Source organism: Dermacentor albipictus, chromosome 10 (genome assembly GCF_038994185.2).
Source record: "Dermacentor albipictus isolate Rhodes 1998 colony chromosome 10, USDA_Dalb.pri_finalv2, whole genome shotgun sequence".
In the NCBI taxonomy this organism is placed as follows: domain Eukaryota; kingdom Metazoa; phylum Arthropoda; class Arachnida; order Ixodida; family Ixodidae; genus Dermacentor; species Dermacentor albipictus.
In genome coordinates, this window is record NC_091830.1 from 20,849,889 (window position 1) to 20,862,859 (window position 12,971).

At 48.5% G+C, this 12,971-nt stretch overlaps 1 long non-coding RNA gene across 1 annotated transcript; it reads right to left on the minus strand.

Moving 5' to 3' along the window:
- Positions 1-257: 257 nt before the first annotated feature.
- Positions 258-6,230, minus strand: LOC135919693 (uncharacterized). Its single transcript, XR_010570025.1, has 2 exons — positions 6,072-6,230; positions 258-1,087 (listed from the first exon to the last, which is right to left on the minus strand). It is a non-coding gene; the product is annotated as an uncharacterized lncRNA (long non-coding RNA).
- Positions 6,231-12,971: the final 6,741 nt, after the last annotated feature.

The window sequence follows — 12,971 nt, forward strand, 5'->3', positions numbered from 1 at the left end:
CCTCCAAATATGCAATTTAGACAGCTGCCCCCAAGGTACTAACAAAATGCTGCTGAATTTTTCAAAATTTACTTTCTGAAGCTCGCATTATAAGCAGCAAAGTGTGTCCACCTCTCCTAGAAACTCCTTTGCAAAAACACCGGGCTCTCTGTGCGAGAGTCCGAATCTCGCGGAGTTAGCTTTCTAATTAATACTAATTGTCAAGTATATCGTCAATAATTATGCTTGCGTTAAAGCGATAACGGAATCGTAGAAGATTTTCGGCCCCTATTATTTATTTACAAAAAATCAAAGAAGATAGCTGCCCTTTGTGCCATGGTACCCGCTTGGTCAGGGGTTTCACAGTGCAGTTCTTCATGCTGAATTTTTCCGACCTTCACAGGGGCTGCGCGGTTTCTGACCGCCTCTGCATACGCGGAGCTCAGGTTAGCGTAAACTCCGCGATGCCAGTCATGGAGATCCCCGATCACTTTGGCGAGGGCGGCCCAGTACCTGGATCGACCAACAGTCGCCTCCGAGGCGTGGACGGCCACAAAGGGCAGACCTCGCCACACGCAAAAGCACGCCGGAGTGTACTCGAACGAGGAGCACCCCTCGTCGGCCAACAGAACGGTGATGCACACGGCAGTTCCGATGTCGATTCCGCTTCCCACGCCATCGCAAGAATTCTGCACCGCCCTTTGCAGCATACAAATAACTTTTGCGAGGTCCTGCGCCTGCAACGACTCGTTGAGGCGATAAAGGATCCACGTGTGGTACACGTGTCGTGGTATGAGCCAGGAGTACAGCAAGGCGACGCACCTGAGACGCACCGTGGGGTTCTCCACGGCTTTGATGCTCGCGCTGATGCATTCGACAGCCGGCACCAGACTCATCCCGGTGATCCTCTGAAGCCACGGATAATTAAGGGTGTCTAAGGCATACAGTTCTTCAAACGGAATGACGTAGAAGATTGTGCACAGTGCGTCTACACTCCTGTCCAACATTGCTGAAGCTTGCGGTGGCGGGAAGGATTGCCCGGGATTTGAGTCTCGGCTGCAGTGTCTCGCTGCCCGTGCGTTGAAGGTGGCCTGCGTCCTGTTAACAGCTGAATATAGAAAAAACGGTTTTGTGAGATCTCGTTTTGTCTGGTCAAGTGCAGGACATACACACACGAAATTGGAGTCGTTATACGGCGGTACGTTCCATTACGCCCTCGGAATAACGCTGCAAGTTGTACGACAGTTCCGGGCTATTGGCGAACGCTGTGGTCTACTTAAGAAAACGCAATACATACACGTTTTCAGGAAGCGAATAAGAAAGATCTGGCACCCATTGGCTGTGATATTTTCCTCCTCTCTCGCTTATGCAAGCTGCGCGGGGCAACCTAAAAGTGTTGCAGCCACATACTTCGGAACATGCTGGAGATGTTTTGTCTCGTTTTGCGAAACATTTCTCTGATGTAGGCTCATACAAGGGCATCGCGGAAAAAACCAGCAGTGAATGTAGCATCCGCGACGAGTACGTCGCGGATGCTACATTCCGAAGAGGGGGAGGGGTCCGAGCCCCTCCCCCTCTACGGAGAGACTAAGCCTACTCGGCCCTCCCACCTGCTGTGTCATTGCTAGAGTATTGTCACCCGCATCATTCGAGGTTTCTTTTGACTTAACTCGTCCTTTAAACCTCTAATTTTATTGTGGCTAATAGCTTACTGCGTCATTGTTGGCGCGAGCGAGCACAGATTTTAATTCGTACTTTGCTTTATTTCAAAAGTTCTTTAAGATAACGAGAACACGCGCATAGAAGGACCAGCGGCGACTGCCTCATCCGTATTTTGTCACATAAATATTGTTTTAAATTCCAAATGTACACATCATAGACATACATAATATATTTAAATATATAGATCGGGCAAAGCTTATTATAACTTTAAAGAGAAGGAGGCAGCCAATTAGCAATCATTGAAATAAATTATGGGCTTTTACGTGCCAAAACCACTTTCTGATTATGAGGCACGCCGTATAGTGGAGGACTCTGGAAATTTCGACCACCTCGGATTCCTTAACGAGCACCTAAATCTAAGCACACGGGTGTTTTCGCCCCCATCGAAATGCAGCCGCCGTGGCCGGGATTTGATCCCGCGACCTCTCGCTGAGGAGCCCAACACCATAGCCTCTGAGCAACCACGAACAATCATTTCTTAACGAATATATAGCTTATGCCTAGAGAATGAATATGTTGGTGTACGTTTACCTCACTTCAAAACGCTTTGCGTACATTTTTACCCTGAAAAATACCTGTAGACTATAGCAACCCGTTCGGCAGAGTCTTTCATCAGCGGCGTGTGAAATGCACGTGAATGATATGTCTCAGCATCGCTTCTCGTTCCAGTAAGCAAAGCTAGCGACTCATTAAGAAAAACACTTCTAATAATTTAGAACATTCATTAGGGACGGAAACATCGTCACTTGCATGCAAAAGTCGTAAATACATACTGCATGTCCCACAGGCGCCGACTACAACGGGACACCGGCCCCAGAGGACCCTCCGGAGTTTTCTGGTGGGAGCAGAGCCCCCTAACGGCGATGTCGAAGCATATTCTCCTCCCCCTGCCCCCCACACACCTAAAATGCCATTACCAGAGTTTTGTGACCCAAATCATTTGAGGTTTCGCTTCACTTTCCTCGGCCTTTTCACTTCGAATTTAGTTGTGATTAATAGAACTGGCATCTGTGTATTGCCAGGAAATTGAAAATCTGCTTACTATCTGATCGCTTGGCGCAGCAACAAAAACATAACAGCGCATGCTCGTGCACGGCCAACCTAAGGGTATACTCCGAAACATCTAAGCTCCAGACGCTATCAAATATTCGTGATACTCAGGCATCGTTCCCACGCAATCCAAGTCTAGTAGACTTGAAATCACTATCTCTACGCTAGCTCCCTGTATGAGGCCGATGGCGCTGCTCAGCACAGCAGTCACTGCGGTTGGTGAATCAGAATGATACAAATATCAGCTATGAGCTTCGGCATTGCCTTTTTTGCGCTGTAAAGTCGTCATATCCGTGAGGGATCGCCTAAAAATAATGCGATGGCGTAATACGCGTGAGTGCGTCGTAGAGAATCGAACGAACACAACCGAAAAAAAGTCAGTTATCATCCTTCTTCTCGAAAAAGAAATAGAAAACGGGCTAACGCCGCACTGCGACCTCGCATAGTCACGCCGCACAACGTTGATAGATCTATAAACGTTGAAGCCGTATGCTTTCACCATACGCCATACAGAAGAAATATATCTGCTATCCAGCACCTATCACTGCTTATATAGGACGCTCGCACAGTTTGTAAACGGACGCTTTGTTTCACAAGTATAATTCAGACTGTAAGATATGCTGTTATTTCTAATCAAAACTATTTTATTCATGGGTGGAAACCACGTCCACTGAACCAAGAAGTCACGCAATGTAATGTACAGCTAACAGTTTGGAAGCTTCTCAAAGTATGACAGCACAACGTCTACCGTAGCAGAACGGTACCGACATTGTTACGATCGTACAAGTGTCACGAGCGCAATAGATTGCAAGGCACGGGCCTGTATATTACCCGGCCAGGTCACCTGACCCTTCTCCACTCGATTTCTTTCACTGGGATATGTGAAAGATCGTGCTTACATGATCGTGACGTACGTCGGATTAGCTCAAGACAAGGATAACAGATGTCTGCCGTAGAATTTGAGCGCCGGTCACCAAGAAAGCCACTGAAGATGCGATAAAGCGGACAAAGTATTGCGTACCTTCAGAAGTACGCCTACTCGGAACCGTCCTCTAGGCAGAAGCAGAACGAGTTTATAGCAGGCATAGTGAGTCACTCGTTTCATTGCATTTCATTGGATATATATGACGTTATATGTTTCGCAAAACACCGAGAAATCCAAACTGCGCATTGTATTTCACTTGTGCTCTGTTTCACTTGTGACTATAGACCATGTCAGTTAGGTGCAATATGCAATTCAATGTTATTCATGACTATTTTAGTGGTACCGAGGACAAGGTGTTTGCGGATGTCGCACATGGAATAGTGTAATTGTATTCGCCAGCGACAGAAGCCTCTCCGCGAGGGCGTAGTGATTATCATCGAATCACCCTTTATTGTTTCGTTTGATAGCCATGACCAAATCGTATGTGGACGATAACTCAACCTACTAAAACTGACGTTTTCATTAAATTAATTTCGTGAATTGTCATCTGCATGCTGTCTCGCTCTCATAAAGAAGTAGAAAATAAAAACCTACAAAAGTTGTCGTTAGTCACATGGCGCGATAGTTACTGGTCTCTCAACTCGCTCTCTCATTTTCAAGGTAGTAAGTCATAATCTGTTCGCACATTTTCAGAAGTCTTGAAATTAAAAGGTTCTCGAATTCCCTTATGGCTGGATTAAATTCACTGGCATTTGGATTAAATTGAGTGGCGCTCGGCTTAAAATCACTGGCACTTGGATTAAATTTACTGGCGCTTGGATTAAATTGAGCGGGAAAAACTGTACCCTTGAAAGGCGTGAGGGCGATGCCGGGGTATCATAAATATTCGATAGCGCATGCCACTTAGATGTTTCGTGATTGCCTTAGGTTGGCCGTACACGAGCATACGCTCTTATGTTTTGGTCCCTACGCCAAGCCATCAGATAGTGAACAGATTTACCTTTTCGTGCTGGTAATACAGAGACGCCGGTTCTCCTCGTTGAATTAGAACCGATATACGCCAAATAGTTCACAACAAAGACACACCGCGGCTGATAATGCATGTCGCATGTTTGCGCCCCCAAAACATACTTCCGCGTGCTGTAGTTACCGATGCACTGAAAGGTTTCCCTGAGAACCTGATATGAACGGACATTTCACAAAGTACGATTTAAACATCTCGAAATCATTTCGCAACACGCGACAGCAATACTTTCAAGCAGCGGGTTGTCGGATCGCACGAGAGAAGGAAAGGCTGCCGCACCCTTTCCTCCTCGCCCGATGAAAAGGAAGTATACAGATGACAAGCGCCAGTAAGGGAGGAAAGGCGACGGGTGAAACTCGTTTGCGACCCACCGCGTTGAATGCGCACAATGCCCTCCCGAGCTCCCTGGCCGAGGCCAGATTAGCCGCTTGACAGCTGTAATTACCCGTGACTCCACTCAGAATCATTGCAGAAAATTCAGCGGTTCCCTTTCCACTAACGTGCTAGGCCAGAGGGAATGCAGATAGAACTGTAGAGAGGAAAACAGGAGAAGGAGAGGGAGGAGAAGAGGCAGGTGCCAGTTCCCTACATTTAGGAGAGGGGAAAGGTGACATGAGAAGGCAAGGAAATTGAGAAATGAAGCTTTAACCGTCAACATCCCCGCTAATCATCGTCAATGGAAGCACCCAGCACGAAAAGCTTCGTTGACATTGATTTCCACAGTGCGTGGGGTCTGCACATTTTTTTCTCCCTGGTCGAGACGCTGGTCCCTTTTGCCGCCGACGGTGGCACATTAATCGGCTACAATTTGTTTTTGACGGGAAATAACTGATGGAATGGAGTGACCTCCAAAGTGTGCATGCTATAATACGTTGCTCGAAATAGTAAACGCTGGCATGATTCGGCTCGGAAGCGGTCAGCGCTTACGCCGTAGCAATCGTCTATGCGAAGCGACTCGCCTGAGTGGCGCGTCTGCTCATTACTACCAAAAGTGATGGTCAAACTTATCGTATTTTCAATTAAGAGCAATATAAATGTCCAGACGTAGATTTTGCGCACGAATGTAGGCGCTTTATTCCGAACTGCTAAAAGATCGCAAGGGCTGTCGGCCTCGGATCGGATGGCTAGTGAACTAGGCATATGCCGTCTCCCAGCGATCGCAATCTCGCCGGGCAGTATTCCGGACTGCGTATCCCGAATCGTCGTATGCTGCAAGTCGGGCACGACGGACCGTCGGACGGATCGCACCAAGTGTGTGGCAGTCGTAAATCGCTTATTTTCGTAAGCATATTCCCATCTGGACATATATATTCAATACCCGCAAAAGTATTTAGAACGCAGTAACAGGAGTAGAGCAAACGGGATACGTACAAACTGATCGGAGTGATGCAATGCTTCCTTCTGTCCTGACCGGCAACAAAACGGCGACTGAGTGCACAGCTGAAAATTCTTGGCGGCTTTTTTACTAGCGACAACCACTGGGCACAAAAAAAAGGACAGGGCCAGCAACGAACGCTGTACGTGGCAGAAGTAAATGAAAGGGATAAAGGAAATGTACACAAAATGTCACAAATGATCACCCTCCCTCCTCCCCTTCCCCCTCCCTGAAGATAGCAGGGTGCGACAAAAAGCCAGTTATAGTGTGTATTCATGGTATTCATGGCTGCATTTACAACCATTTTGAAGATGATTGTGATGGTGAAGGGCGCATGACAACCGCAACAGGTATCAAGGCGACGCTTTCTTTGTATCTGCCTTCCAGATTAGCACTGCTGCTGCAGCGCTACTAATTTTACGGTCCTGCTCGTCACTTTTAGAGGGGGTTCACGCGTGTACACATACATGGCAAGAGCATTGCAGACAGAAAAGGCGACGCATGAAATTCGTTTGGGGAATTTCCATCGTGTTGCCAGAATACCCTCTGGAGCTCGCGGCCGTCTTCGCAGGTGGCTCTTGAGAGCCTAATTATCCGTGACGTGCAACAAGTACCACTGAATCAAAGGGTAAAGTCCACAGGGAGAGGGTGATAGAAGATGCTCGACCTTATGTAACCGCGAGAAATCGTCACGGCAGTCATCGGCTACCTCAAGGACACCATGCTGAGCGTAGGGTTGCACAGAACCCACCGCTCCCCTCCCCCCCCCCCCCGAATTCCAGAGGCGGAACACTACTCCCTCATCTCTGTACACCCTCTACAACTTTTTCCCTACTTTTCTTCTCACCATTCCTCTTCGCCACAGATGCTGAGCCGTGCCGCTTTTTTCATGGGCGCCACCATATTGCTATGAAGTGGCGCCATCTGTGGGCAGTCGCCATGCAGGCTTGGGCGAGCGCTCCGTTTTGCAAGGAACGTATACGCACGGCGGTAGTTTCTGGCGTTTGTTTTCGCTCTCGTGCAGTCTCTTTAGCATGACGTGGCTTCTTCTACGTGGAAAGCGGTTTCGTAAGACGTACTGGAGTGGTTTCAGTTGGTATGAGCGGACTTTCTGCTGGCGTTGAGGCGGACGGAGCACGCAGAGCGACGTGCGCGCGCATTTTTGAGCCTACAAGCAGCCCCGGAGATCAATTGTTCATTTCTGAGAGTTCCTTTCAGTAATATGACCTTATTGCAGTATTGTTCTCTAGTCGTAAACTGCAGTTTAGCAGCAACGAAACATACGCGACGATCGTAACAGCGTGGGTACCATTCTGCTACGATAGGAGCTATGCTGTTATGCTTTGACAAGCGTTCGAATTTGTTTGCTGCAGATTCCATTGCGTGACTACTTGGTTCGGTAGATGAGGTTTCCACCCATGAATAATATGGTTTTGGTTAGGACTAACTGCATACCTTAGAGTGGGAAATATACTTGTCCAGCAAAGCGAACGTTTACGAACTGCGCGAGCATCCTAAGCAGTGGTCAGTGCTGGATTACAAATACCTTTATTTTATATAGCGCACGGTCCAAGGATGCGGCATCAACGTTTATAAATATATAAACGTTGTGTGGCGAGACTAGGTGAAGTCCTACCGCTGTGTTAGCTCATTTTCTGTTTCGAGAAAGAGGATGATAACCATCATTTTTTCGGTTGTGTTCGTTCCATTCTCTATGACGCACTCACAGATATTACGGAAATTTTGTCCTCAAAAATAGCCATCGCATTGTTTTCATGTGATCCGTATCGGATATTATGGCATTACAGGGCAAAAAGGGCAATGCCGAAGCGCATAGCTTATATAAGTGTCATGCTGGGTCACCAACCGCAGTGATCGCTGTGCTGAGCAGCGCTATCGTCCTCATGCAGGAGGCTAGCGTAGATATTTCAAGCTTACTAGACTTGAAATGCATAAGGACGATGCCAGTGTGTCACAAATATTTGATAGCGCGTGCCACTTAGATGTTTTGTTGCTGCCTTTGGTTGGCCCTGAACGAGCATGCGCTCTTACATTTTATGTTTTAGTCCCTACGCCAAGCGATCAGATAGTGAGCAGATTTGCCATTTCATGCTGGTAATACAGAGACGCGTGCTTCTTCGTTTAATTAAAACCGGTATGCGCACAATAAATCACAACGCATACAAGAACCGCGGCTTATAATGCACGTCGCATGTTTGTGCCCCCAAGAGATATTTCCGCGTAACGTAGTTACCGATGCACCGAAAGGCTTCCCTGGCGACCTTATATAAACGGACACTGCATAAATTTCACAAAGTGTGATCTAAAACATCTCGAAATCGTTCCGCAGCACGCGACAGCAATACTTTCAAGCAGTGCTGCGCCGGATCGCACCGGCCAGAGAGGCGGAAAAGGGCGCCGCGCGTCCTTTCTTCCTCCCCGATGAAAAGGTCAATAGATATATACATAATTGCAGGAAGGAGAAAAATGATGCTATTTTCTGCTACCCATGAGGGAACACCTCTCAGCATCAGGGGGGGAGGGAGAGAGGAACAAAAAAATTGGAGGCTTATCAAGGTTAAGCCCAGTGGATGCGAAGCATCCACTGGGCTTAACCTTAGCGTATCCTTAGCGTTTGGAGGCATCTTGACCGCATACACGGCCGGCGCAAAGACGCTGGCGCGGTTGCGGGCACAGAGACTGACGCGACGGCGGGCGCGCGCCACTTCATCCCTGGCGTGACGTCACATATCACTTTATGCAGCGATGGTAGCGCCGCCGTCGCGTCGCGCGCGACGGCGCGAACCGAAGAGTGGAGGCCTCCGCCGGGCGACGTCCGACGGCGCGATATGAGGCCCCATCTGCAGCCGCTGTGACGTCATCACGTGACGTCACATCATGTGATCTCACTTCAGGGTCAATGGTGGCCACCGCCGGGAGGCGACCGACGGCGCGATATGAGGCCCCATCTGCAGCCGGTGTGACGTCATCACGTGACGTCATGTCACGTGACCTACTTGAAGGTCACTTGAAGGTCAATGGTGGCCACCGCCGGGAGGCGACCGACGGCGCGATATGAGGCCCCATCTCCAGCCTGTGTGATGTCATCACGTGACGTCATGTCACGTGACCCCACTTCAGGGTCAATGGTGGCCACCGCCGGGCGTCGCGCGAAGGCCCGAAACCTACGTTAATATGCTTCGCATAAAAGAGAAGTAAGGAGGGAAAGATTGTAGGTTGTGGGAAGGTTCAGCTGTCGCAACGTGTCCTGGTGGGACACCACAAGGAATAGGTGGCCGCGAAATAGGCTACAAGGTAGCCAGTCCGGCCGCAGCAGCGAACTCGAGGAAAGCCTGCAGTGCTGCGACCGGGGATAGGCGGGGCAAGAGAAGGTGTTCTACGGTGTTGGCTGGAAGGCCGACGCGGCGGTATGCGGCTGTCGTCTCCTGTAGTTGGTAGGCCAGTCCTGGACAGTGGCACAGGATGTGCTCCAAGGTCTCAGGGGAGCCGGATCTCCTACAGGCAGGTGATGCAATTCCCCCTACGCTGAATTTTCGGGTGGCAGGCCAAACACTACCTGTCCTGAGGCGCAAGAGGAGTACCTGTTCTCTTCTCGTGAGTGCCTTCTCGGGGAGGGGCTGGGGTGGCTTGGCGCTAGCCACGCGAGCGTCCGGGTGCGCTGTGGTCAGCAGTTTGAGCAGCCGCTTCCATGTATAGTCGGATGCGGCTATCGCAGTGGTTACAGCAACGGGAGCATAGTGGGTTGCTTTGGCTGCAGCATACGCCTCTTCATTTCCAACTATTCCTAGTGTGAGAGCAGCCAGTGGAGCGAGATGGGGATGCCACTCCTCTGTATAGCAGATAGCTTAGCTAGGAGCAGGGTGACGGCGACCCCAGCTCGGTCGCGTTCGAGTAGTCCTTGAAGAGCCAGGCGAGTGTCTGAGAAGATGGCAACGGGCATCTGCGGTGAATGCTCCGCAATGAAGTTAGCTGCCAGGTGGAGGCCAGCCAGCTCTACCGCGGTGGAGTTCGCAGCAAATGGGAGGCGGTACTGCAGTGTCGTTCCAGCTGCCGTTATTATGCAGGCCACGGCCGCAGAGCCAATTCACGCACTAAAGCGATGTTACATGCATACACAGTCAAAGGCGCTCGCACAATTCGCAGGCACTTAAAAACTGCAGCAAAGCCCTTGAGGCCTTGATTGCCGAAACCCGTCTGGACCAGCGTCCTAGAACTTTCTCTTCTGTGAATGGGTGATTTTCCAGTTTTTCAAGCGTGGTCACGAGCACTTTTCTTGGCACATTGTAACGTGGACACTCACAGAGGAGGTGCGCGGTCGTCTCCTTGCAGCCGCAGATGTCGCACGCAGTGCTGTTCGCCATTCCAATGCGGAAGGAAAAGGAGTTCGTAAATGCCCCGCCGCACCATAGGAGGCACGGAAGTGTTGCTTCCGCTCGTGACAACCGTGGTTGAACACGGAGTTGCAAACTTGGATCCAATCTGTGGAGACGCGCTCGTGAATTCACTGGTGTTCCACAGAGTTTGCGTAAGCTCGCGTGCAAGGGAGCGAAGTCTTCTGGATGCATGTGTTCTTGACAGCGGTATGGGTATAACCTAGGCACCATCGTGGGCTGACCGGGCAGCGTCATCCGCACTGTGATTTTCCGAATTCCGCAGTGACCCGGTATCCACTGGTAGATGATGTTGTGTCCCTTTTTAAATTACGTAACGGTGGAGTAGTCGGATGTCTGCGACTATTTGCACGTTAGGTCCGTGGTTTAAAGGGGACAGCAGACACTGGAGAGCTGCCTTTGAATCACAGAAGATGGACTATGTATGTGGTGATTTGGGACCAATAAACTCTAGAGCAGCACGGATAGCAGCCAGTTCTGCGGCCGTCGATGATGTAACGTGATACGTCTTGAATTTAATGGTGACAGATTGAGTGGGAAGCGGTCCGAGCAACCTGGTAGCGTCTCTCGTGGCAGAATGGGAAGCCTGTGTTCAAGAATCACGCTAAGCGCATAATTTCAACCTTTCAGGCCACCACCACGACCACCGCGGTGGTTGCCACCAAACTGCATATTTGTGTTCAAGGTGCTGTACCACACGCTTCTGAAAAATGAACATCGTGGAAATTCTGGCAGTGGCCGCCGCGTGTGCAGATGCAAAGCCGCATTAGTGCACCGTAGGGTCTACGTGACAGACACTACGAATGCAGCGGCACGTCAAATTATTACTCTGTGCTACAAACAGAGAGTGAGCAAACTCGCGTAGAATTTAGGCCTTGCAAAGCAAAGCGATACTACTGATGGAAAAAGCATTACACAGGTTTCATGCGCCGCCCATTTAAAAAATTAAATTATGAAGTTCTAATCATTACAAGCATCGCGAAAAAAAATATTGACGACGGTTATTTGCAACCAAGTAAAATCTAAAAATTTCAGCTTTTACTTTTTTTTAAGAGCCATCTTGCGGAAGTCTACTGTCATAGCCGACGCCATAAGAATTCTAGGAATCAAGGACGATGCACCTATTAGGGCCCCTGAAATATTAAGCTAACAAATTCCACATATTTTAACCGAAAATTTTTTGTGGGTACCTTGATTGAGAAGATCAGCGGGTACTGTGTTTTCAAAGGAAGGTTCATTCCTATTTATTATCATTGCAAACAAACTTTGTGCCATGTTGTGAAAGAGTATTAGATGTTTCTCTTTTTATACGTTGTGTCATTTGGAAGCACCTAAAATAAATATTTCGTTGTCATTTACGCGCACTAACTTTGTCATATCTTTACTTTCAATAGTATACTTTCTGTGGCCTAAATGAAGTAGTTCCTATTTACGTATATTTATGTACAAAAGCGGATCTTTACTGCCCTGCTTTTGGCTTATGGCTATTGTTTTTTTTTTTCTGCACATTGTTATAGCTTTTGTGCAATGGCAACACTGAGTATTGGGTCATTTTAGGGGATAATTTGGGTTCTCGCGTGTCGCACGCCTTGCCAGGCTTTTTTGTTCTTTTCACTGCTCTCCTGTGCAAATGCATGTATATTTTTTCAGTAGGTACCTGAAATACATATCGAACTGCAGAGCACGCCGTGGTAACTATGCGACTATAGCGGTGTTCGAGTTTGCCTGTTTGAACCCGACGGCGGCCGCCGCATTTCGACGTCGGCAAAATGCAAAAATGCCTGTGTACTTAGGTGCACGGTAGAGAACACCAGTTTGAGAAACATTAATCCGCAGTCCATCGGTACCACGAGCCAGGTAATCCAATTGTGGCTTTGGCACATGCAGTCCCATAATTCAATGAAAGTTTTAACGCTTCCGTCAAGATGCGCTGCGCTCTACCGGTGGTTGGCTGAGATTACCGGTGTCACAAAAGCGTTTCTGCTTAAGAACCTTTGCAATACAGTGAAACTTGCTTTTATTTAAGAGGTGACAAGTGAACTTCCGTATTTATAGACAAATTTTTGTCTTGTCTCGTACGCCCTCTATAGGTGCAAGAGTACCCCTTTCAGATTGCAAACGACAGACGTGGACACATTTGACTCAAAGCTCACTTCTTCGAAGTCTCGTTTGATGCAACCACGTGATACCGCGCGTACGTCATTCCTTTACGTAAAGAATCTTTGGTGGAAAGGCCTTTGAAAGTACCCGTGTGACAGGTGCATAAGACTCTTCTGGGTAGAATATAATAAATCTTTTTTTGGCAATGCACTAAATATCCGGGCGTCTCCAATCTTAACTTAGTTCCTTTGTGTAGTTTGTTTGGTAATGCAGCTCAAATGACCATTATCTTTGACGCATATTTAATGACAGCGCCTCTGCACAAGAACTTGTGCTTTGTCTACTGACCAGCCTGGCTTCATTGCCACCGCGCCTTGTGTGATG